Source organism: Macaca nemestrina, chromosome 3, assembly GCF_043159975.1.
Source record: "Macaca nemestrina isolate mMacNem1 chromosome 3, mMacNem.hap1, whole genome shotgun sequence".
Classification (NCBI taxonomy): domain Eukaryota; kingdom Metazoa; phylum Chordata; class Mammalia; order Primates; family Cercopithecidae; genus Macaca; species Macaca nemestrina.
In genome coordinates, this window is record NC_092127.1 from 70,437,357 (window position 1) to 70,464,476 (window position 27,120).

Here is a 27,120-nt window from a genome sequence, read left to right on the forward strand (position 1 = left end):
CAAGGCTCACAAAAGTTAAAGGACTTGTGTCTGATCATACAGCTAGTGGCAGGAGAATGAAATTCAAGTTCAAAGGCATTTACTATGGTAGATTCCTTCTCAGGCTCTGGAGCACATATTCTTAGCCCTGTGTTTTTTGGGGTATGAGACTGTGTCACTTAATGCTGGTTGGCTCTGATCCAGAGTCCAAGTTTTGATGATTAGGCTTCTGCCTTGTGCTAGGGAACTAATCCTGTAACTATATCCCTGTGTGTCTCACTGTTTGTGACTTAATTGTGCCCTTAATAAATTGGGTGGTAACCCAGCTCTTCTATGACAGGAATTTCCCCTTGCATCTCCTCCTCATTCCCAGGGGTGAAAGTCCTGCCTTGAATTTCACCTGATTGCTTGGACTCTGCTACCACTTGTTAGCAGATATCCCAAGTGCTGTCTGTGTGTACCCTTAAGTTCCTCATAATGGTTGTATTGGATCCTTCATCTCTGTTTGTCATTCATATGCCAGCCCATTCCCACTCTTAAAGCTTGACTTTTTTCTGAAAGGAACTCCTTACCCAGACAACCCCAAATTTTCTGTTGCCATACTTGCCCAATCTCTATTCTACTTGTTGATTTGTCTTCCTTCTAGCACTAGCACTACATAGATTTTGGGATCTGTCACCCAAATTATTTATTACTCTGTGTGCTGGTCTTTGTCTAGCTCCTTTAGCCCAATGACTGAGTGATGTGTGGCCCACAAGGTAACTATGGCAGAACAGTGGTGGGAAAGAGTCCCGTGTATGCCTGGAGGTGCAAAGGGTAGCCTCACATGGGTGGAAGGTGTGTGTGACAGGTTGTTGAAAGCAAGGGTGGATTACTGGGGTGGAACCATATTGAAAACAGTTTTGAATGCCAGAATGTAACATTTGGCGGTCATCCAGTAGTGATGAGAAATTATTATTGGTTTGTAAGCACTCTAGGGAGATTAGTCAGTGTGTAGCATGGACTAGACAGGAGATGACTGAAGACAGAGAAACAAGGAAACCATTAAAGTTCTGCAAACACAATGTGATGAGAGCCTGGATTAGCGTTACCTGCAATAACCCCAGGAAGGAGATAAGAGACAACATTTGAGGCAAAACTGCAGGCTTAGTGAGAGATAGGGTATGTAGAGAAGCAGAAGTCAAGGATGAATCTAAAGTCCTAATAATGGTGATGCTATTGGTAGAAGAAAGAAATCTTGGGAAGGAATCAAAATCTAGGGGAAGAAACCCTAAAATCTCAGCTCTCTTTTCAAAATTTTCAGTATTAACATTGATTGTATTTGAGAACACTGCTAGCAAGTACCCAGGCAAAGGGATGTGTTACAGTCAATTGAATTGTTGAGTTAAGACTAGAAGACAAATGAACAATCAAGGCTAAACATATCAATTAGGGATAGATGTGGGAGAAGTCACAGGTGTGGACAAGTGAACTGTGAGGGAAGTCAAACCTAATCTGGCAAGAAGTCCACAGTTTTCCACAATATTCTGGGTCTGGGCCTCTGCTGGGCCAGTGGCCAAGGATGGGCAAGAGAGTCAAGGATGGATTGTATATTCACAAACAAGAAAGCCTGTTATATAACTTGGCTCTAAAAAGAGCCACCACTACAATTAGATATGGGATCTCTAGGGCCTGAGAACCTCAATAATATAACACCTGTGTGAGATTTTCTATCTCATCCCACAGAGAGAAGCTACAGATGCCACTTGCTATGGCTGATTCCCTTTGGGCACTAAAATTTATTATCCCACTTAAAGGTGTTGTAGAAATGCCTCTTTTCTTAGATCAAATGTAATTATTGTCCAGGTTTACTATTCAGCTATGTTTAAATCTCATTCTCAACTCTCTTTTCAAAAATTAAAATCATATGACCAAGATAAACTGGTTAATGATTTAAGTCAGCGTTCTCAGCTGTAAAATGGGAACAATAATACCTGACTCCTCCTTTCGTGAGGAAAGAAGAATCTTAAAACAGATCAATGAAGAAATTTACATGTGTTAAACTATGTTCTGAGTGATGTTAGATTGCTTATTTCAGTGGGGTTTGTTTAGCTTTTATGTACTACGGCTACTGATTGGTGTAGACTATATAGCTTTTATGTAACTTCTGGACCAAACTAAGCTTCTTTTAGTTCTGATACTAATTAATATCCAAAATTGTGGTTAAGAAAATGAAGGGGAAGGAGAAAAAAATGTGGCTATTTATGGTGGGCTCTTTTGTGGGGAGGGAATTTTTTGGCTATGAACTGGCATTTGCCCAATAGTATTCTGAGTTCAGTAAATAACTCAACACACACGGGTTAAATTTCCAATGAAAAACATGAAGCTTAAAAAGTAAGTGGAAAGTACTTGGCAAGATACATATTTACATTTGGTGAAGGGAAATTTTTATGGTGGTTAGGCAAACCTGACATGCACAGGGATTAATTCATCCTCACTTATCACAGAAACAAAAACTGCCAGTATCATATCATATGCACTATGCTATGGCTTTCTCTTAAAAATCAGCACCACTGTGAAAGGAAGCTGACTTCTGTGTGCACACAGTGCAAGTGTATGCCTTACTAGAATCATTATATATTTTTATATATATGTATAATAAAAACTACTTTTTAAAATGCTGAGAAAATCTTATATTTGAGGTACTATAATTTTATTATTAATAGCATAATAGAAACCTTGAATTATTAATTATATAATTGATGGAATTCATATAATAATTAACAGAATTCACATAATAATATAGAATTACTAATTCTATAATTCTGATTTATTCAAAAATTCAAATGTTTTTTCACTCTACAGACGCTCCTCAACTTACAATGGGACTATGTCCCATAAAACTCATCATAAATAAAAAAAATATATAAGTCAAAAATGCATTTAATGTCTGGATAAGCCCATTATAAAGTTGAAACATCGTAAGTTGAGCTATCATAAGTGGGGACCATTGGTACTTGCTGTCTGCAGAAAAAGTGGTGTGAGTGGGGAGAAAAAACAGGTAAGCAAGCGGGGACAGCCAGCTTACAAAATATATATTTCTGATCCTGTGATATCTTGTTTCCAATTTTCAAATGAAAGACACTGAAATTATTAAGCACCCACTCTGTGATGAAAAGTAAACTGAGCTTTGAGGAGATTTCTGTAGCTTGCCCAAGGTCACAGAACTAGATTTAAACTTAGAGATGTATAACTTAAAATTGTAGGCAGTGGGCAAAACAGTTTCACCCTTGCTGTCTCTGTAAACCTGACAACAATCCTAAAAGGACAATGCTGGAAGTGATGGAGAAAAAATAAAGCCAGCACCAAAGAGACAAATTTGCTAGTTTCCCTTCTGAGTTGGTTTAGAAAAACTGCTCTTGCAGTTTGGAGGGTGTGGAGGAAAAGAAAAAAAAAAAAAACCACACACACACAAAAAGTGTTTTATTTTCCCATTTGGGGAAATGTAAGGGAATCAGATTCTGCTTGGAAGCTCAGAAATCCCCCCCGCCCCCGGCTTTTTTTTTTTGAGACAGGGTCTCTCACTTTGTCAGCCAGGCTGGAATGCGGTGGCATAATCACAGCTCACTGCAGCTTCCACCTCCTGTGCTGAAGCCATCCTTCCACCTCAGCTTCCTAAGTAGCTGGGACTACAGACACACACCACTACACCCAGCTATTTTTTTTCTTTTCTTCTTTTGTAGAGATGGGGTCTCCCTATGCTGCCCAGGTTGGCCTCAAACTCCTGGGCCTAAGTGATCCTCCCACCTCTGTCTCCTAAAGTGTACAGGCATGCATGAGCCTCTGCACTTGGCCTCAGAACTGTTTTTATAAGTACAGTTAAATATTATTCTGTCTCCTCTCTTTCCTTTATGTTCTGATGGAAGTTCTCATCAGAAGTGAGGATAACTCCTACACAGAATTTCTGTGGAGATTAAACAGAGTTCTACATGTAAGCCTACGAAGCTGTTCAGGACCATTACAGAGTACTATGAAGCTCACTGGGACCACGCTATGAGGTCCATCCCTGTAGAATCATGTGATGTTGAAGAAACCATTATTTTCCGTCTTATACTTTCTCTCTCTCTCTCTTTTTTTTTTTTTTTTTTTTTTTTTTTTTTTTTTTTTTTTTTGAGACGGAGTCTTGCTCTGTCGCCCAGGCTGGAGTGCAGTGGCGCAATCTCGGCTCACTGCAAGCTCCGCCTCCCGGGTTCACGCCATTCTCCTGCCTCAGACTCCCGAGTAGCTGGGACTACAGGCGCCCGCCACCTCGCCCAGCTAATTTCTTTTTGTGTTTTTAGTAGAGACGTGTTTCACCGGATTAGCCAGGACGGCTATGATCTCCTGACCTGGTGATCCGCCCGCCTCGGCCTCCCAAAGTGCTGGGATTACAGGCATGAGCCACCGCATCAGGCTTATACTTTCTCAAAAGAGGGAAGTCCACTCCTCTTATGGTTGGGACAGCATAACACTTCTGGATCTCTCCTGTCACTTCTCGCCATGGGAAGAGTAGCTAATTGGATTAATAGAGAGCCTGAAAGTCATTGAGCCATTGTTTTTCAGAGACTATGGTTACTGCCTTGAAAAAGAAGAGCTGACCAGGTCTTTCTCTTACTGCCTCAGACCACTGTGTTCACAGACGGTGCACTCACTTGTGATTCAGGACCCAGAAAGTAGGCAAACCCTGTCCTAGCAGGCCCAGCTAGCTTCTGTTCTCCAGGCCAGCTTTGCTGTCTATGAATGAGTAAGTCAGGCTACCCTTTCACTGGAGACCCATTGACTTTAAAGTAAAACCATTAATTCCTAAAAGATAGGGAAGTGCCATTCTAGCCTTAGGTCTAAGACGCATTGTCCAGTCCATCTTTGTTGTGAGTAAAACTGATCATTTCAAGTTAAAGCCTAAAAGGATGGTGGGATGTATGAGAGCTACTGTAAGCCTTCAACATTTGGGACCTCTGAGATAGTCGCCCAGTCCTCTGCTGTCTTGAAAACACTGGTATAACATAACCATCCACGGATTCTGGCTCTTTGTTCTTAAGAGTTGTGGGTTTGCTTTGTTTTCAATTTAAAAGATGCATAATAATTATCTTCTTATTGTTTAGAGTAATTTACTAAACAGTAGCCAAAACAGCTAACTTAAGACACTGAGCAAATCTCAGAAATCAAATATAACATAAATTCATCTTCACATCAAAGAATAACATACTGCATTATAACATGGAGGGAGAGAAGGAGGGAAGGTGCCGATGGGATCTTTCACTAGCCCCAGGATGTGCTCAGTCCCAAAGCGACCCCAGCTTTTTGCCACCCCAGAGAGTGTGGGGCTAACAACAGGCCAGTTTAAGGAGACAAAGTATCATCGGGGGGTCAAAACAAATGAAAAGATTCCATGTCCTCTGGAAATTATGTTGACATTTCTCTGAGAAAAAACAAAAGTGATCTTTTTGATTGATTACTTTATTCATTTATTTATTGACAATGAGTTATAAAGCACACACCATGTTCTAGTCCTCTTCTAAGTGAGGACTTCTTCTCTGCATGTGCAAATGCTTCTGAGATGAAGGGAAGCTTTAGGAAGCCTAATGTGGTCATAGGCCAAATCCACCCACCTTGGTTCTAGAGTATTCGTTCATAGCATTCTCTATTTTGGCAGTAATTTGACATAGCAAGGCAAGTTTTCTATTACAGTCCCTTTATAATAATGAAATGAGGTTACCTGCTATGGGAAGTATATTTATCTTCCTATTATTTACAAACAAATTTGTAAATAATATGTGGGGTGGTTAAGGTAAAAGCATTCATGCATCTTGTCCAAGGGAGGTATGAAGTTATTAAAGGGTATATAGTAAAAAAATTGGAGGGATACAAACTTCTTGTTTTATTGAGTGAATATTAAAGAGTACTAAGGGACAGAATTATTCACTAGTGACTGTGTCATAGATCTTGATCAGAAGCAATCAAACTTCTGGGGCTCTTGATTGGCACATATGGTAGCAAGACCTTTGGAAATTTCTCAATAAAACATTTATTTATATATATTTTGTTCTGAATAAATTGTGAGCACCTTAGGGCAGAAGTGCAGTTTATTCATCTACATGCTTATGTCTGGTACATGGTAGGCATATGACAGATAATTGTTAAGATAATGAAATCTGTTGATAATTTATAATTCAGGAGTAAAATAGATTTCAGATAAAGCTTTTGCTAGGTGGAGAGTGAGTACAAATTATATTTCCAAGAAGGCTCATATATGTCAGTTATTAATTTTTTTATCATTATTAAACAGAAGTCCTAGACGATGAACAGAAATTTTACCTAATGCTGTTAATTAATAATAGATAAATATAATTGAAACAATGAAAGTGCTCAATATTTTCCTTATGCTAATCTCCAATAGTTAAATGCAAACAATAGAACATTCCCACAATTAAATTCTATTACACTTCAATCTACTTTTTAAAGAGGCCAGGTTCTCATCTCAAATCATTTTTGTTGACATTTCTACTAAGTTTTCATGTTTTAAACAATAACTGGTATTTTACCAAAAAAAAACCCCTGTAATCAACTTCCAAAATAACAGCTATTTTCATATATTAGTGACCTTATAGAAAGAACGCCCAGAACTTAATAAAACCTCAGAAAACTTTAGAAAGTCCTGATTCACAGGAACACAGTGCTCATTTGGTTTCAGGCCACTGACTACTTCATTGTTGGGATTTTCCAAGTCAGATAGTATTACACTTGGAATATGCCAGTGAACATTAATAATCATGACCATAAATGAAAAGCTGGCCTCCTCCAGTGAGATATAAAAGACTAGCTTTCCACACGCCCTCAGAGCAGCAGAGGGCAGTGAAAGCACTGGTAATGGATAATATAAACCCAGTATTACCATCAGGAGAGAAACATTGTATTTTTTTACAAATACCTTTTCCATTTTAAACTAACACCATGCATGTAAGAGTTTGGAAATATATTCTTAGTCTCTAATGCAGTTTTGGAGACATATAGAACTTTTACAAAGTGCAATGTAATTTCTATGTAGCATTTCTGGGACTTAGAGTTCAATTTAATATATCAGAAAAATGTTTGAGAGTAATGCTACCTTGTAAACTTGGTCTAAAACTTAACTGTACAGTGTAGGAGATCATAAAACAGTGGTAACCCACCAGAGACAGAGTGTTGTGTTTATGAGAGTATAGAATTTAGGAGCTGCAAGGGCCCCTTGAGGTTAACTAATGACTCGTGTCCCTCCTTTGAACTGACCTGGAAAGTCTACTGGACTTGCTCAACTAGAGAGAGACTAAGACAGTGGTCTCCTCACTCCTCTCGTTCTGTAGAGTTTCTTGTTCTGTTTTGTTTTCGTTTTAGTTTTGCCATGCTATATTTCATAATACTTAGCAGTTAGATTTATAATCGCTGATGTTTTAGTCAGAGTTCAAAGGTCAAGGAATTTCCACCTGGAAAATGCAGGAGGGCTCAAAGTCAGTCTGAGCTTGCTTCTGCAAAAATTTGTTTTCAACTTTGAAAAGAGAGGACTCCACAAGGGGGTTATGCCATTCATTTGAAATTTTAAAAATTTCTCTACCCGTTGCAAGTCAGTATATACTTCAAGTTCTTTAAAAAGAACAAAGACCCATCACTCCTCCACCCAGGCCTCCTAGAAGACACTGCTCTTTTAACCTCTGCAAACCCACACAAATCCAGTCCCCTTTCCTTCTTAGATTGCCCCATCACTGTATCATGGTCAGAAATTTTACTAAATGGCAAGGCAAATGCCTGTGGGTGCTTTCTTAGCTGTGACCTTTCGAAGTCTGGGCTCTAATTTAGAAAATCTGTTACTCACTTTCCTGCTGAGTTGGGAGAGTGAACTGGAGCTCCGGAGTGGCTGGGAAAATGGTTAAATGGTTAACGGTGAAACAGTGACCTCTGGGAGAAAAGATATCTCTGTGGAGCCAGGACATTGCTCTAACAGTTACATTCAAACATTTTGTCTCCAGACTTTGTTGATTTGCCTGGAGCCCATGAGGTCTGATTGGCATTAGCAAGTTCAAGGGCCGCCAGTGACATTCTCCTGACCCTGCAGCAACTTCCTTCTTTCAAGAACACACACTAAGCCTCAGGCTGGGACCTCTTGCTTTCATTTTCACTAGCTGGCTTCTCAGCCTGCTCCCTTTGTTCTACATCTTGTGGTTTTTCAGCGAGTCAAGGGCCAGGCTGAAATCCCAGAGCAAATTCTTCCAAGGCCAAACAAGGAAATGCTCAGCAAGTCTTTGGAAACCAATAACCAAGAGCAGTAAGTTATCTTATTTGAAAGTGAATACATTGAATGTCACGTATTTTTTCACCACAGTTAGACATTTTATGGAATAGCTGTATATCTTCATTATATGACATTCTCTAATAAAGTTTAAAGTTGCATGGATAGGTCCATGTTTTAAGTTGACTTTTTTTTTTTAAGGTATAAAGATTTTTCAAATCAAGAAGAATTAAAAAGCCAAATCAAGGAAAACACCTTCTGGAGAGAATCTGGTGTTACAAACTTTAGTTAAATGCTGTATATTTTACGATTTCTTAAGGAGATGACTAATACCAAAGAGAATTATCCAAGGCATGCCAAAAGCATAGGGGAAAACATGGAACCTCTTTGTCCAGAAACTATCAGGGATTGTGTTATACCCCTTTCCCCCAGCGAGGCAAATGGTTCTCTGGAAATGACCATGAATGGGGCTTCCCCACTGCACTTTTAGTTGAGTTGGCCAAAGAAGCTGCAGAGAGAGCATCAGGCCAAGGACCAAGAGGAGCTATGGTTTTTGTGTGATGAAATGTGCTACCATCCAGCAAGGATTAGGCTCTGAGCACAACCTGCTGGTTTGGAAACCTGAAGCCAGGATTTTCAGAATGCTGGCTCTTAAGTATAACCCAAACAACAAAGAGAAGTTGTTTGTTTGGAAAACCCAGGCTCAGGGAATGTCAGAGCTAAAAGGTCAATTGTAGAGTTATCAGGTAGCTTGACCAAAACCATATTTACATGGTTCCTCTGCAGAATGTTATTTCCTATAGGGAGACAGAAGTAGAAGAGAGAAAGAAGAAGGGTAGGAGGGAAAAAAAATGTGCAGTATAGAGTGGGAGCTAAAATGGGCTTGAAATTAACTCAGTAGCTGAGTTGAACCACTGAAACCTTTGTTTTCTGAAATATTAGATGGGAATAATAGTACCCTCCTGTGTTATAAGGTTGTTATAAGAATTCATAGAATTAATATTTGTAAACTATTTAGTGCATGTCTGGAACATATCCATTATGCTGAATAATGGTAAACTATTATTACTGTTATTTTAAGTAACTGGATAAAGAGGAAAAAGATGTACTTACTGTGAGGTACAGTTCCTTAAACACTAACATGTTATTAACTAATCATTCAGAGCTTTGTAAGGAAGGACCTGCTCTTCAAGTACATCAGTGAATTCAGATACTTTAAAAACTTCATCAATCTGTTCAACCTACATTTGTAAAATCTATACAATCTGGGACAAACTAGGCCACCATTTGTTCAGGTAATACCCAATACAAGGGGACCTGGGGGAGAGGGCCTTTCATTTGCCAAGCCCTGTAAAACAGTAGTTTTGGGTTATATCATCCCAGAATGTGTGTCTATATATGTTATGTGTGTATATATATGATATATATATAATTTAAATTTGTATAAATGCTTCATATGAACTAGCAGCAGCCCTGGGGTCCAATCCTAAATCCCACAGCAATTTAGGATCTTGACCAAACCCTCTGTCATACCCTGGCTTTCCTTCTTCAGGCAATATTATATAGAGGAAGTCCTCCCTTGGGGTTGACAAGGGTAAGGGTGGGGAGCTGTGCTCCAGGGTTTCTGGGAAAGACAAACCAACTCAAACAAGCCTATTCTATCTATCAGCTCTACCCAGAAGCCGAAATGGGGAGGGAGACTGCCTTTTCTTTCTCCCTAGAGAGCTCATACCTCAATTCTGCTTTAAAGGTATTGCTTGAGTATTGAGGTATAGGAGTCGGAGGGAGCGATGATGAATGCCTTCTCAAATAAAACACTTTTTCTATTTCCTGTTTCTTTCTATCCACCCAAATGAATGGTTGAGAACTTTGCTGCCAACTTTTGCCTTTGAGCCCCTCCAATCCACCTAGATTAATCCTGGTTGTCCTATCAGATTTAGCTTTCCATAATCCACAATAGTCTCCCATCCCAGAATGAGGTATGGGCTTATTTATTTATTTATTTAGACAGGGTCTCACTCTGTCACCCAGGCTGGAATGCAGTGGCACAATTATGGCTCACTGCAACTTTAACCTCCTGGGCTCAAGCAATCCTCCCACCTCAGTCTCCATCCAGCTAATTATTAAAAAAAAAAATTTTGTAGTGATAGGGCCTCATATTTTGTCCAGTCTGGTCTTGAACTCCTGGGCTCAAGTGATCCTCCCATCTCAGCCTCCCAAAGTGCTGATATTACAGATGTGAGCCACCGTACCCAGCCCCCTCTACTTTTTGATATCATCTTGTACGTACTTCCCAGAATATAAATCCATGAGGACAGGACCTGTGCCATCTTGTACACAGTTTTATTTCCAGCACCTAGAACAGTGCCTGATACATAGCAGACATCCAGTAAATATTGTCGAATGACTGAATAAATGAATCATATACAAGTAAAGAAGGAAAAAAAAAAAAACAATACTATGTAACCATAATTGCCTTCTATGGAGGCTAAAGAGTAGATCCTGGAACATAAAAGTCCCCATGCCTGAGCACCAGGATGGATTTAGGTATGAACAAAGTGGGCCTGGATTTGAATTTTGGGGATGCACGAAAAGAACAGAATTACTCTGTACAACAGACAGCAAGCACTTCCTGGAGCTGGAGTTTGGAGGAGGGTAGAATGCAGTGCAGGAGGGATGATATGAGGAATAGAACTGGGAGATGGATGAGAAGATTGGCAGGAGTATGGCTGTTGTGTGGGGTAAAGTAGACAGTGAGAAGGGCCTGGTTGGGGTTGGGGGGTGCTGGCAAATGGACTTAAAACAGGAATGTGCACTCTGTCATTTGAAGTTTATTGCTGTGCTCTCCCATGACCCAAAAACTCCCAGTTCAAGTTTTTGCAATACATTATCAGCCTGGATTTGATGATTGCTTTGTGTGTGGTGTAGGGGAGGGAGAATAGATGAGAAAGAGTTGTCTCCCAAGCTTGAGTTTATGCCAAGACAGAGATAAAAGAACAGCTACAAGATGCACAGTACATTAGAAAGCAGGAAATCAGAGCAGAACTGACTGTGAATGCAACAGAAATCTTAGGAGCAGCCTTTGGGCCTCAAAAGGACATGAAATGGAAGTTTTGTGCTGATTTCAGTCAGATCTCAAGGGACCAGGAGGTCCCAGCTAACACCTGGGACACACTATGTATTCTACACAAGGGTTAATTTTCTTGCCTTTTTTTCAGTCCTTTGGACTGAGTTTCTTGATAGCAGGGGTTTTCTTGTTTGTAAGAACATCTACATCTCCAGCACAATATCTAACACATAGTAGTTACTATTTATTGAATAAACATATGAATGGCTTTACCATAAACCTTCTTCCTTGGAAACTACCTAAGATTAATGAGAAAAAACTAACAAAGGAGTGGGAGGGAAGAAGGGAGAGAAAGATGGAGATACAGGTGGAAGTGGAGAGGCAGAGTGAGAGGGAGAGAGAAATAGTATGGCACCCTAATAAATAAAGCCTGATGGTTTTTTCAGATAATATTTTTTCCATATCTCTCACTTTTTAATTGTTTTTATTTTTTATTTATTTTTGAGACAGGTTCTCACCCTGTCACCCAGACTGGAGTAAAGTGGTACAATCTCAGCTCACTGCAGCGTCTACCTCCCAGGCTTAAGCAATCCTCCCACCTCAGCCTCCCAAGTAGCTGGGACCACAGGCACATACCACCACACCCAGCTAATGTGTGTGTGTGTGTGTGTGTGTGTGTGTGTGCGCGCGCGCGCGCGTGTGGACGTGTGTGTGTGTGTTTTGTAGAGACAGGGTTTTGCCTGCTGCCCCGGCTGGTTTCAAACTCCTAAGCTCAAGTAATCTGCCCACCTCAACCTCCCAAGGTGCTGGGATTGCAGGCGTGAGCCACCAAGCACAGCCATATCTCTCATTTTGAAGAATCTATCATTTATCTTTATTCTCCAAAACTTCCTTGGCACCTGCTCCATATGCTAGAATGAGGTTAAATGGAGCAAAAAGCCTGGTGGACAATCTTAATGGGTGGTCCCTCTCATGCAAAACCCATGGACATCCCAATAGGATGCAATCCCATCTCAGTGAGAGCCGTGCATCACCTGGCCAGTATTTGATTAGAAGGTTGACTGACTGATTGATTGATTGATTGATTGCATTTCGAGGACAGAATGTACCCAGTACAGCTGTGGCCTACATTCTACTATGAGTTTTCCTAGAAGCAATGGTTAAATATGAGTAATAAGTCTCCTAGGCCTTTATTCAAAAAGCTTAATGCAAATTGTTTGGTTAGAGGATCTGAGGTTGTACCTCTGCAATAAAAGTTTTACAGACTATGGAAATAAATAATAACAGCATGTACTAATATTAATTTTTTAAAATCAGTGTATCCTCATTTCCCTGAGAATTTGATCAACTGGTAAAATAAACAAGTATAATAAAATCTGATTTTTTAAAAACATGTAAAGATGTGAGTTGGGCACGGTGGCACACACCTGTAGTCTGAGCTACTTGGAAGGCCAAGGAGTTCCAGGCCAGCCTGGGCAACATCACAAGACTCCATCTTCTAAAAAATAGTTAAAGATGCAAGACTTAAAAATAAGTTTTTCAGTCCAGTGTAAATACATAAAAAATCTAAATGTCATAAGTTTTCCTTATTATTTCAGATTTATTCAGTATTGAAGTAGCAATTAATTACTAGTAATATAGATCAGTAAGTCGGGTAAAATGATTTCTTAGTCTGGTGGCCTGTATGAATGTGCTATTAAATTCATCCACTTTGAAATTACAAATATGATTAAAGTCTATTTTTCCTAGATGAAAACACATTTCAGTAGGACAGAGACTATTGGTCTGTATACTCACTGTAATGATCTAATAGGATGGACAGTTGCCTAGGATGCCTTTGGGCACAAAAATTTACTCTCACTAAAGGTGTTATAGAGGTGCCTTTTTCTTAGAATAGAATGTAATACAAATTGAGTTCACTCTCAGATATGTTTAACTCTTATTCTCTATATTACTTTGAAAAATGATCTCTCCCTCCCTTCTCTCTTCATCTTATGGGACACAATATACCACCAGCAGGCAAGCTCAGTGTGTGACTGCAGTGTAGTTCATATATCATGGCTGCATCCACAATTCAACCTGGCCTTCAGCTTACTTGCCCTCAGATTCTGAACATTACAGGCAGTGTGCATTCCCCAAGGCCAAGATTATGGCTAATGGGTGGCAAGGAGAAAAGCACTTGTCATTCTCCAAAAATATGACCTGCCAACAAAATGTGGATAAGCTCAAGGAACCATTTCCAAACATGGAAACAGGACTGGATCAGATTGGGGCAGATGGAAGCTTTTCCCAGTTCTTGATTTTGCCTATCTCCCTAACTGATTTCTCAATCACTCAACACAGGATGAAACGGAACAAAAATGACCTCTATTTCCAACACTTTGGAGCTATTAAAAATAGTCAAAGTTCTCCTAATCAAAATATTAGAAAAATTAGGGACTTTAGGACTATTCTAAAACCCTTTATAATTAGGAAAATGTCCTAGCAGGGTTAATGTTTTTAGAAAGTAAGAACTGAATACTTTAATGATTATTATATTATTCGAAGTGCTCTCAACTTTGCCTTCTCTGTAGGTACCTGTTATCACTAAGTTTATATTTTGCTTTGCAGGAACATTTTTAGCTATTCACTCATTAATGAAAGGAACATCTGCCCCTATTAAAAAAGCATAATATGTCAAAGATACATTAACAAGACTTCCTTTATAAATTGGCTATTTTCTATCACTCTGGGGCTACAGAGACTTAGTTTCATCTTGTTTTCCTACTGCTTTTCTAATCATTTTTCTCTACTTCCTTTGACAGCTCCTCTTCAAAAAGCAGTCCCTCAGTGAGCTCATCTGCTCTCAGGGATTCATCCATTGCTGCTGTGAGGATGCTTCAAAGTTTAACTGCAGGAACAATCAGTTGCCAGCCATCTACTACCTGATGAAACGGAGCAAAAGGGGATACAGGGTGATTGCTCTTATGTGTGTCTTCAGAACACTAAGTTCAAAGATAAAAATTTCATCTTTCCGGCCAACGAGATGGGCTGAATATCCCAAAGCCTCATTCTGTCAGTAGAGTCAAGATTTAAATGGAGGTAACATCCACTAAAGAGCCATATACTCGAAATTGACAAGATTCTAGAAGAAAAACCCTGCCTTTCTGGTGATACACTGCATCACTCTTGGCACCAAACATTTTAGGAATACTTGGTTATCTTCTACTGTTTTACATTTGTGTCAGTGATTTGACAGATATTTATTGAACACTTACTCTGGGCCAGGTAGTAGTCTAGATGTAGGCAGGCAGCAGTGAACGTGAAAGACCTTAGAGAGCTTTATGAATTTAGAGAGAAAATTCTAACAATAAACACAAAAAATAAGATAAATTAGAGCTATATAGGAGGTAAAAATAGACTAACATGATAGAGCAGTGGGAGTAGGATGGTGGAGGCTGCTCTAGTAAAGGTTGTTGGAGAACGCCTCTCTTAGGAGATACTATTTGAACTGACACCTGAGTAATGAAGACACAGAGATGCAAAGATTTTGGAAAAGTATGTTTCAACACAAAGGGAGAACATAAGGCTCTGAGAGGTGGGCAAGCTTAGCATACCTGAAGAATGAAATAAAAGCCAGCGTGTCTGGACAGTGGTGAGCGAGGGAAAAAGCCGGAGATGTGGCAGCAGAACAAGGCAGAGCTCGGTTCCTGTGGAGTCTGTAGGCTGGGGTTTCTCATCCTCAGCACTAGTGACATCTCATTCTCTGTTGCGGGGGGATATTCTGTGCAGTATAAGATGTTCCGTAGCATTCCTGGACTCTACTCACTAGATGTCAGTAGGTTCTCCCTAGTAGTGACAAACAAAATTGTCTACAGAAGACATTGCCAAGTGTCCCTGGAGGTGGGGGGGAAGAGGGTGGCGGTAAATAGTCCCCCATTGAGAACTACTGTTGCAGGCAAAGGTAAGAAATCTGAATATTATTAGGGGTGATAGGAAGCTATTAGAACATCTTAGGCATGGAGGGATAAGAACTGAGTTAAACTTATGCTAACTTCTGTGGAGAAAAGTAAGACTAAAGGCAGGGAGGAAATTAGAAGGCAACTATAACAGCCCAAATCAGAAACGATGAACTAAGGTGGTAGCCAAGAGGATTCATCTAGGAATTAAGTGAAGGGTGGTAAGAGGAAGGAAAGAATCAAGCATGCTGCTTAGGCTCTCTCCTGGAGCCATGAAGTACTTGGGGCCTAATCCCTAAGCCTGAGATGTTAACGTCATTTACTGATGGGGAAGACTTGCAAGGAGATTTGTGAGCATAGGGGTTAGAAATAAAAACATTCTCTTAGCCATATTGAGTTTGAGATACCCATTAGGTATTCAAGCAGAGATGTCCAGTAGGCAATTAGATGTCTGAGTAGGGTGCTCTGAGAAGTCAGGACTGGAGATTTACATTAATGAGTCCCATAGAGATGGAATTCGAAGATGAGAGATTAGATAAATGTACGTAATATATTAGTTTCCTGCCACATGAAACTAATTTTATAATTTACATTCAATTTACAATTTTACCATTTTACATTCCCATCAGCAATATGAGCTAGTTTCTTCATATTCTTGTCAATATTGGTGTTGTCGCTATTTTTTACTTTAGCAATTCTGATACATATGTAGTGATATTGTCATTATTTTAATTTGCATTTCTCTAATGGCTAATGATGTTGAATATCTTTTAGGTCTGTTTATTTTCACCAGGATGGAAAATAACAAATGACTACAAACTGGTGGCTAAAAACAACAGAAAAATTTTTCATTCACAATTCTGGAGTCCAGAAATCCAAAATCAAGGTGTCAGCAGGGCTGCATCCCTCTGGGGACTAGGGGAACAAGCACTTCTTGCTTCTTCCCACTTCTGGTGACTGTCAGCAATCCTTGACTTGTGCCCTTGTGGCCACATCATTCCAAGTTCTACCTCTGTGGTCACATTGCCTCCTCCTCTTCTATCATATCTTTCCTAGTGTCTCTTAGAAGGATAGAACCCACCTGTATAATCTAGGCCCTCTCCAGCTCAAGTTCCTTAATTAATTACATCTACAAAGGCCTCATTCCCAAATAAGATAGCACTCACAGGTTCCAGGAATTAGGACACGAACAAATCTTTTTGTGGGTCACCAGTCAATGTACTATAACTAGGGAGAGAGTATAGATAGAAAAGACAAAGGATAGAGGCTCGGAAATGCCAATGGATAGAAGTTGATAGATAGCTTTGCCCTGGGCTAAGTGAAAAAAAAAAAAAAGGGGGGTAGAGGAGGAATGAATGAGGAAAGTATGGCCAGGCAATGCAGTGGTCACAGATACCAGACAGAGCGAGCCTCTAGTTCATGTTTCTTCTGAATCTCCTAGGTTCCTTGGATTTGCCCCAGAGTAAGTACACAAATACTCCTTGAACTGAAATAAATGTTTAGAGTGATCTTTTTAAAAAGCACATTGTTCATGCCATTTAACTGCCTTAGGATTGGAAAAACTCATGGGTAATTACTCACACATTTATTGCTTTAGGTGAGCACCTGGAAAAGTGAGAGAAGAAAGAAAAGCCCTTTTTTATTTTGTGCCAAGTTTTTACTATAACGGTAACCATCACTCTTCTTTTAATTCTTCATTCTCAAGCCTACAAAGGGTGAACATTTGAAACCTATTTAGCAAATTCTTTGGAACTGGCAGCAAACGTTCAAAGTTAAATTTAGGATCCAAACCTCCGTGATTGGTCAGTGAAGTGAAAGAGGTGGGGAGTAATGATTCAAGGAACCTGCTTTCCTTTGATGTCCTGATATAGTAATCGGGAATATATCTTGATGCAATTAATATACTTCACACTTGGGGAAAATAAGTTCATTGTCTTTCTGTAAAAATAATAGATTGAGTGTTCCCAATAACTTTGTAGTCAAATCATGTTGCCTTTACTAATTGATGAATAAACAGATCCTAAAATCCTTTGAATAGAAATATACCATGTAGGGTCAAAATGCCATCTGTCTTATGTAAACATTGATACCTTAGAGGAACACATTTTCAATCAAAGTAAAATTGGATTTATGGACCCAAAATGCAGAAACATTCGTCTTCCCTCCCTCCGCACCAAAAAATCAGAAGTTGTTCCTTAGTGGCTAGAAGGGCACCGTGGAACTTAATCCTCAAAATCTCTATAGGGAGCAATCTAAGGGAAATTTTCAACATTTCTCCTAATCAAATCACGTTGCTCCTACAAGAAACATGACAACCAAAGCAGTCTGTTTCCTGAGATGACTGAACACTATAGGAAGAGGTGCAAAGAATTTTCCAGGGTTTCCCTCCTCACACAACTGTGGATACATTGTAAGGCAGAGTTACTCAGGATCGTCATCCCATCCACTGGAAATGGATTCAGGGGTTGCAGTGTTGTGCTTTTGACCCCGCTCCTCCATTGCCCACCCTCACACCTACCTGCCGCAAGATCCCAACGAGTAAACCCAATAACTTAAGACCAAGGCCTGCTTATCTAGGTACTTAAGCCTCCCAAGCAAGTATGAAATTTGTTAAATCATGGACTATTTAATTAATTAACTTGGTGTACAAAGCTGAAGAAAAGCATATTTCATATGCGAAATGAGAAGACTTAAAGTAATATCACGTATCTCAAAATATTTGAGGTTAAGTTTCATGCACTTTCCTCAGGCTAAATCACCCCACCCCCAACCCCAACATACACGCACCACGGCATCCAAACCAATATTCTGACTTAAGTAAGTATGTGGATGGACTAATGGAACATAAGACACATATTTTTTGAGATGTGAGAAGGATGAAAACAATGCCCACTCTTCAAAAATGCTAAGAGTAAAGTCCTTTGAAAGATAAAAGGTTAAAGCAGAAGAAGTGTCAAGGCATTGCTGAGGCTAAGAAATGAGCACAACTTGCCAACAGTCAAAAGTTCAACAAGCAGCTCTTTTATGTGTCTAGAGAATTAGCTCATCTCAGCACTGTGTTCTCCACAAAAGTGGAGGGGGATTTTGGCAAGAAAAGTGACTGCATATTCTTGATTATTCCCATCAAGCTCTGATGGGAGTGAGCATCCATGGGTTCCAGTTCAGACTCTGTGACCTTTTCATGTTGTGACTGAAACAAGTCTTTGCCTCTCTCTAAGGCCCTCTCTCTCCATCTGCAAGACAGGAGTAATAACAGACATGCTGAGTCATTTACAGGTTTGTTGTGAGGATAACATGTATTAGTGGAGATGGAAGGGCTTTGCAGAAGCTTGAAGATGCAAGTCATTTTATTACATAGTGAAAGGCATCAGGATGGAGACCCTGTGACACTATTTAAGGCCCCATAATCAGCCAGGACAATCAACATTCTTTCAACTCCTAAAACAATAATTAGAGTAGCTACCATGTATTTAGTGTATCCCATGAACAGAGCATTTAACAATAATCTTTTATTTATGGTTATTATGTCCACCTTTACAGATTAAAAAAAAAAAAAAAGTCTGAAGAGGTTACGTGACTTTCCAAATCACAATTCTGGTAAATGGAGAGGGAGGGAGGCTATATCCAGATCTGATTCCAAAGCACATACTCTTACACAGTAGGTCACACTGGCCAAAGACCAGTGAGATGTGCAACATAGCACCCAGTTGCATGGGTGGGTGTGTTGACAGAACCCAGCCTACCTCTTCTCTTAACTAATCCTCAACAGATCTTTCAAATTAGAAGCATTCAGGAGGTCCTTGCCATGGAAGATCACAGAGAACGTCCCTGAGGAGGAACCTCCTGTGTTTGTGGGGAATGACTTTTCCAAATACAGACCCAAGTTTCAAAGATCCATTAAATAGATGAGATTTGCCAGTACACCCTTGGGGTTTATAATGCAAGTCCATAGCTTCTTATCACCATGTCACCTTTTTGAATTCTTTTTAGATGGAGTCTCACTCTGTCACCCAGGCTGGAGTGTAGTGGTGCAATCTCGGCTCACTGCAACCTCCGCCTCCCAGGTTCAAGTGATTCTCCTGCCTCAGTCTCCTGAGTAGCTGGGATTATAGGCACCCACCACCACGCCAGGCTAATTTTTGTATTTTTAGTAGAGACGGAGTTTCACCATGTTGCCCAGGCTGGTCGCAAACTCCTGACCTCAAGTGATCTGCCCACCTCGCCCTCCCAAAGTGCTGGGATTACAGGCATGAGCCACCATGTCCAGCCACCATGTCACCTTTTTGCCTCTATTCTCCATGTGCCTAAAGAAAAGGATATCAGAGTGAAAGTCACCCCAGCTCTGCAGTTCAGAGACCATTTGATTTTACTGTGAGTTACACTTACCTCCCCCACTCCCACCAAGCTTTCTTCCTCTTGTGTTCTGAATATAGTGACTGCTCAATAAGTATTGCTGATTAATTGGCTGGCTAAGAATAAGGAACAATTGATTTACCCAATAGGAAATAATTTTGATTTTGACAAAATAAAAATAATTACAGTTAAAAGAGTAAAGTTAAGTCTACTTAGGTATATGCTATGCAATGTGAGTTTGTAGATTCAATTATCTTTTTCTGTGTTCTCATTCTCCTTTTATTTCTTGAGACTTTTGGAACTGTTGACCACAATAGTTTCACCTTGAAACCATTTCCTCCATTGACACCCATGAAGCTTATGCTATCCTGGTTCCCCACAGCCTCTAGTTTTAGTGTCTTTCTGGTTACTTCTGTAGACTTTTCTTTCTACCCTTCACACATGGACATTACCTAAGGTTATGTCAGTCCCCCAGTTTCTCTTTAAAATCAGTCCTTATTTATGATGATGACTTCTAAATCAGCGTCTTCAAAACCCCAATCTCTCCTCTCATTTCCAATTTGTATCTACTTTTTATTTGGATTCCATCTTACTGTTTCCCAGGCTTAAAATTTTTGAAATAATCTTTGATGTTTTCCCTTAGGTTTTCATAACCATTCAGACAATTCCTACTAATTTTCCCTTAGTAATATTTCCAAGATTGATGCCTTCCTTTTATTTATTTAACCCATGTCTATTAAATTCTAGGCCCTCATCTTGAAAAATGCACCAACTTCCAGGTAAGGCTCTGCTTCCTTTTTGTTATCCTTTATTTCTCTTGCACTCCGTTGCCAGACTAATATTCCCTCAAACATTTTTTTCATTTTCCCACTCTTGTTCTTGACCTCTTAAGACAACCCTGCTTTGTCTATGAAATGAAGTCCACGTTCTTCGCATGAGAGTCACATCATTGTAACATCTGGATTTAAGCAACTTTTCTAAATATATCTGCTTTCTCTACTTAAGACTGTTGCTCTGGGCAAACTGGCCTTCCCACTATCCCCTATAATAATGCTTTGTACATTTCGGCTCAAACCTTTCTTCCTGCTGAGAATGCTTTCTATACGCTACTTCTCTCATCCGATTCTGTCACTTTAGAAGGCCCAATTCAATAGTTTTCTTCCTAAGAAGCTTCCCCTGATTACCCCAATCCACAGTAAAACAGGCAGGGGAAATATATACTCTGTATCTGCAGCTACTGCTATCTTAGAGGCCATGTGCCATCTAAGTACATAATATCGTGGGACAGTTCATATTGCTGAATTATCAGTTCTATTTAGATTTCCCATTATGTTTCACTTTCTCTGAGGCTAGCAGCAGTTTGGCATGTTGTTAAAAAGCATGGAATCTGAATCTGGCTCACACCTGTGATCCCAGCACTTTGGGAGACCCAGGAGGGTGGATTACTTGAGACCAGGAGTTCGAGACCAGCCTGGCCAACATAGCAAAACCCCATCTCTACTAAAAATGCAAACGTTACCCAGGCGTGGTGGCGAGTGCCTGTAATCCCAGATACTCAGGTGGTTGAGGCAGGAGAATCACTTGAACCCGGGAGGCAGAGATTGCAGTGAGCCAAGATCGCACCACTGATCTCTAGCCTAGGTGACAGAATGAGACTCTGTCTAAAAAGAAAAAAAAAGCACAGTCTGGAGTCAGACTGTCTGGTGCAAGTCATTGCTTACTACCTGTATGGGCTTGGGCAATGTATTTTACTATGCCTAAATTTCCTAATTTGTAAAAATGGGGATAATATTATGCCTCCCTCATATATGTATTGTGAGGATTAAATGAGTTAATGTGTGTAAAGTGCTTAGAACAGTGTTTGCACATAAAGTACTTGGTAAATGCCAGCTATTATTCTCCCTCACAGACTCCCTTGTATATAGCTATACAGACAGAAAGAGAGAGAGAAAAATAAAACCATATTAGACAATGGTTTTTCAGATAAATCTATATCTACAGAAGGATACTTGATCAACTAACCAGTTGATTTGGAGAATATAAAAAATATCATCTATTTCAAGAATACAAATAAGTATTTTCCCCTTGTGGCTCAGTTTTATGCCTGAATTATCCCTACTGTGGCTTCAGCATGGGCAGCAGACTTATTTTCAGTCGAGACTTTGCCTAAAACTGAAATGCCCATTTTTGGTTGAACATCCTTTCACATTTGAGACCTACATAGTCCCTAGATGGCAATGCTGAGCCTATATGAAAGGGCACTTTGTATTACCATTTGTGTGCAGTTTGGAAGCAGGCTCTAGGACTTTTCCCATGAATAATCTTTCTGGAGTTAGGGAAAAAAAAAAGAGAGAGAGAGAGAAAAAAAGAAAAAGCACTCTTAAATAATGAAGATATTTAAGGCACGTTTGGAGGCAAATTGTCAGTGTTTTAAGTGACTTTTTGTTTTAAAGATACAGACTACAAAATATGATTACATGAAAACCCATATATTTAATCTTTTTAAAAACTGAAATGAAAGTACAGATTTGTAATATAATAACTGTACTGTATCATGAAACTATATGTGAAGAAGAGCATAAGTAATTGCCAATGTTAAGGAGAAATTAGGTGCAAAACTTGAGGAGAGAGCAGTTCCATGTAGGCAGACATATGCTAAATATCAGGAGAGTGGAGATAAACAAGGACCCACAGGAATCGTGGCCTTTTGGAAGAGAAAGTGCATAACATAGATTTTGCTCCACCGTTTTTGCATTCTGATCCATTCCTCACCAAGCCCAGAGGGTCCAGTTTGTTAGAGAGGAGTTCACTAGAGAGAACCAACAGAGATCAATATCTTTTATTCTCCCTGGAGCTCATCAATACCTAATTTTATGCTGGCTCATGAGCTTTCACACTGGTGATCTTTGGCAATCTACATTAATTCCTAGGAATCTAAAATAAGCATTGTGATTTTGCAGTTATACATGCAAATTATGAAAATATAACAGATATTGCCATATGGTATAAAGTGTTGAAAGACTCAAGGTGTGTGCAATTCTGAGTAATTTTTAATTATCAAAAAAAAAAAAAAAAAAAAGGCTACAGTTCGAGAAAGATTGAGTCCTACAGAGTCTCTCCTTTTCTTGCCTGAAGTTGATAATACCTCTGCCACTCATTTCTGAGAACCCTATGCCATTAGTCATTAACTCATTCAAATAGCCAATGGATATATAACGAGCACCTATCCTATCCTCTGCGCTGGGCAATGGGGGATAGAGTGATAAGACAAAGTCATCACTGCCCCGCTCAGGGGCTAGAATCTGACACAAACTTCAGCAAAGAGTTTACAATTGTGATGAATCCTATGAAGGGAGAAGTTCAGGGTATCATAAAATGATGAAAACAATGGTGTGCAGTGCAGGAAAACCTGTGCTATTGTTCTCTAAGCTCTCAATATAGTTTGGATAAATCAACCAAACAATGTGAAGATGACCAATGTGTTTAAACTCATACTGAGCCTTTTAAAAAGGGCTGTCTTCCTGTCCCTTATATACTTCAATCAAGTGAAGTTCCAAGGTCACTGCTGTTAGTTACACTGATGGAACTACAACCTTGTGTTCTTCCTTTTCACATTAAATTCTCCTACAGAAAGGCAGAAAGACATATTTAAAGGAAGGAATTTGCAGGATTCAGGGTTAGAATCCTGACTTCACTACTCTGATTCTGTATAATTTTTTAAAAATTATCTCTCTGACCTTCAGTTTTCTCCTTTAGAAAATTGTTATCATAATAATTCCTTCCAAGGTTGCTATACTATTAGAAATAAAGTTTTGTAAAGCACCAGCACACTGTCTGATGTATAAAGCTCTTAATAAATAATATATGTTAGTATCATTGCTGAGACAGCAAATCCTCATTTTTGAACAAATGTGCTAAATTGTTCTATCTAGAAAGATGAAGTACCTACCATCCAATGTGATCAACCAAAATACCAACAATAACAGTTGAAATAGTAAAATATAATATTCATGTTTGCAGTTTGGTATTACATTATTTCTGGTATTTTCACCAATTTTACCTATCTTACTAGAATGAAATTTGAGAATCATATATAAAATTAATTAGAGTTAATTCAAAATACATAATTACAAGTAACTTGAATTCATACAGAACATCTCCTTTTCTCATGAATTAAAAAGTTTACTCTCAGATATGGAAAAAATTAAAATAAAAAAGAAGTGATTTTACTAAATTTCATTATCAGAAGAAGGAACAATCCTCTATGTGGTAAATGAAGTCTTGATGAGTTTAACTATCTCTTTCCACTGAAAATGCCTATTGCTGTGGATAGACAGATTGCATATGTCATCTGTAATCGATCTTCACAATAATCTTCAAAGTAGTGTAAGGGGATTTCCAGTCCCTGCGTCTAATTATTCCAGAGCTGGGAGGCTGGGGACTATGTACTTCTCTCATCACCCTTCACTCACCCTTCAAGACAGAGGATGATTTTCTTGCCTGATTGTTGAGACTAAGAGAAGGGACTGAGAAAGCCTAGTGTAGGTCAATCCCTTTTAAGACCCCTTACTTGGGATGTATTCTCAGCTATATTTAGAAGAGTGGGCTCTCTCCTCTGCCTGAGACTGGAGGGAGAAGTTTAATTCTGGGATGAAATATTAATAAGTTCATTGCGGTTGCACATCTTAGCCACATCCTCAAATTCAGCTTTAGCTTTTTAAAAAAGTTTATATTTTAATCTTCATCTGTTTCCTATGTTTTTTTCAATTTGTTTCTAGCCTCAAGAGTGATATTACAACATGAATTTTATTATGAAAAAAATCATGTTTGGAAAGGTAACATGCTAGTACTAAATAACTGGGTTAGATTTTCAGCTGTGGCCTATATTACTATAAAATTTAGATTTTTTTTGATACAATGCTGTATTCATTTTGCTGAGCAGTAAAAGTAACAACTACAACAATCATAAAACTCTTTGTACTTTTTGAAACTATAGATTTTTGCCCTCGGATCCCAACAAACTTGCTGTTTCTTCGTGTACTGGCATTGTCTGGTGCTATGGTCTGAATGTCTTCCGAAATTCGTGTGTCAAAACTTAATTGCCGGTGTGATTGTATTAAGAGGTGGGGCCTTTAGGCAGTGACTAAGTCATGAGGACAGAGCTCTCATGAATGGGATTAGCGACCTTATATACGGGCTAGAGGGGACCAGTTTTCTTTTTCAATCCCATATGAGGGCACAGCATTCTCCCCTCCAGAGGATGCAGCAACAAGGCAGCATCTTGGAAGCAGAGACTGTGCCCTCCCCAGACAGATACTTGCTGGCACCTTGATCTGGGACTTCATAGCCTCCAGAACTGTGGTATTTTTAGCAGCACAGACAAACTAAGGTTGGAGGTAATAGAAAGTATCTAAGTTACACACTGTGTCTGTATAGACCGAGCACACAGAGAAGTAAGACAGGAGATATAAATACCAAGACCACAATGTCAATAAAATCCTGCCTCCACCTGCCTCCTCCCAACAAGTTTCACCATTTAGGATAGGTGATTTCTCTTGACTTAGGTATACAATGGCATGCAGACTTCATTATCTTTACACTGGTTGTATAGAAATGGGCCAGACTTCATTGTGCCCAGTTATATTTTTTCATGACATTTGGATAGCCTTCTTTTTCACAACCAATCGAGTTTATGGATCTGAATTTCTGAGACTGAACCTTGTATTAACTATAAAACCCTATTTTGACAGTATTATTTTCCGTATTCTTATGCTCTGGCATGTGGGATCTCACTAACCAAGGAGAGACTGGGCTTCCAAGGCTTAGCTAATTCCTAGAGATAGTCCACTTGCCTTTGAGCACATTTTCATAAGTAAACCAACCAATCCTGAGTCCACACTCCCACTGCCTCCTCTTCCTGGCTCTGACACTCCAAGAAGCAATATTCCTCTGTCCTAGTCACCCTAGCACCAGGTAACAGACAGTTGGGGACCATTCTTATAACCCAGAACCTACCAAAATTATTTAAATTATCAAATCCTAAGCCTACTCAGCTACTTGCCTTGTCTGGTCCATTCATTCCTGTAGAAACCACAATACAGGCTCTTGCCCATGCCCTCTGCTCTCTGCTTCTGCTTCTGACTGACCTTGGTGCTTCCCTGGGCTGTCCTGTGTGGCCCTAACCTTGGAAACTGTGAGTAGCAAGCTATCTTTTCAATGGTAATTATCTCCTGATCTGTTGGCCTCACTATAACTGAACAAAATAAAATCCCAGATACATATTAAAACAAACCTATATCCTTGCAAAAGATTATACGCAACCACTGGTATTTTAATGTACCTGCCTTTTGTGGCTGTTATACACTAAAACTTATTACAAATTAATGAAATGATGATTTTCTAAAATTCTTTAGAAAAACAATATTATTGAGAATGAAATGTGGCAGTTGTTTTCTATTGTGATTTCTTTTAACAGAATGTCATCTTTTTCAAACTTGGTTAAACGCATCTGACAATTATTTAAAGGGAAAGCAATTTAAAACTACGTGGTGGCCTCACAGCTTCAAAGAGAATTTTTTGTAAGCTTCATAATGACAGTAACTTTCACTATAAATTATTTTGAAAGTAGAGTTGAAACAAATATCAAGTAAAACTAACTATATTTGTGATTTGTATTCTGAAGAAAAAGTGCAGGGTAATGAGGATTGACTTGAAAGCATGTGTAGAAACCCCTAGTTCAGTGATCAACATGTAATAGAATATTTTATTTTATTTTATTTTATTTTATTTATTTTATTTTTTGAGACAGAGTCTTGCTCTGTCTCCCAGGCTGGAGTGCAGTGGCTTGATCTTGGCTCACTGCAACCTCCACTTCCTGGGTTCAAGTGACTCCTGCCTCAGCCTCCCGAGTAGCTGGGATTATAGGAATGTGTCACCACGCCCAACTAATTTTTGTATTTTTTTTTAAGTAGAGACGGGGTTTCACCATGTTGGCCAGGCTGGTCTCGAACTCCTGACCTCAAGTGATCTGCCCATCTGGGCTTCCCAAAGTGCTGGGATTACAGGAGTGAGCCACCACACCTGGCTGTAGCAGAATTTAAAGATGCTATTTTTCTCTACCAACACCTGCAACAGCATTCAATTAGATTTGCATTTTGGAAGGAAGTTGGACTACCAAAAACCATAGTAGCAATTTCACAGGGTTAGGGTAGTGTTTTTCAACTTTTTTTCATTATTACTTCCTAGGGAGTCTTTTTAGACATTTGTTTTTCTAATAATATCCTGCCCCCACCCCATCATGAAATGCAAATGCTTCGGATCTGCCATATACCTGTTTATCTACTGTGGCTTTTTAGAGATCCACGAACCATTGTCATTGCTACAATTTTTTCACCACCACCTCATCAAATTTCATGCTCTTGGGGGGACATATCACTCCCATTGACAAAGCATCTTTAGGCTTGCCAATGGTTCTTGGTGACACATTAGAACTACCTGGAAAGCTT

At 39.3% G+C, this 27,120-nt stretch overlaps 1 protein-coding gene and 1 long non-coding RNA gene across 12 annotated transcripts in view; one reads left to right on the top strand and one right to left on the bottom strand.

Annotated features, from left to right (window-relative positions):
* The window catches only part of LOC105486187 (synaptopodin 2), a 172,929-nt gene that overhangs the window by 83,789 nt on the left and 62,020 nt on the right, over positions 1 to 27,120 (bottom strand). The window lies entirely within an intron of this gene.
* Positions 1 to 27,120, top strand: part of LOC105486185 (uncharacterized) — an 87,057-nt gene that overhangs the window by 7,555 nt on the left and 52,382 nt on the right. For 2 of the 8 annotated variants that reach the window (XR_011621054.1, XR_011621053.1), the window contains exons 2-3: positions 14,129 to 14,278; positions 20,363 to 20,394. This is a non-coding gene — a long non-coding RNA (uncharacterized lncRNA). Of the gene's footprint in view, positions 1 to 14,128; positions 14,406 to 20,362; positions 25,809 to 27,120 lie in introns of all 8 variants that reach the window. The other 6 variants (XR_011621057.1, XR_011621059.1, XR_011621055.1 and 3 more) reach the window with 6 other exon arrangements.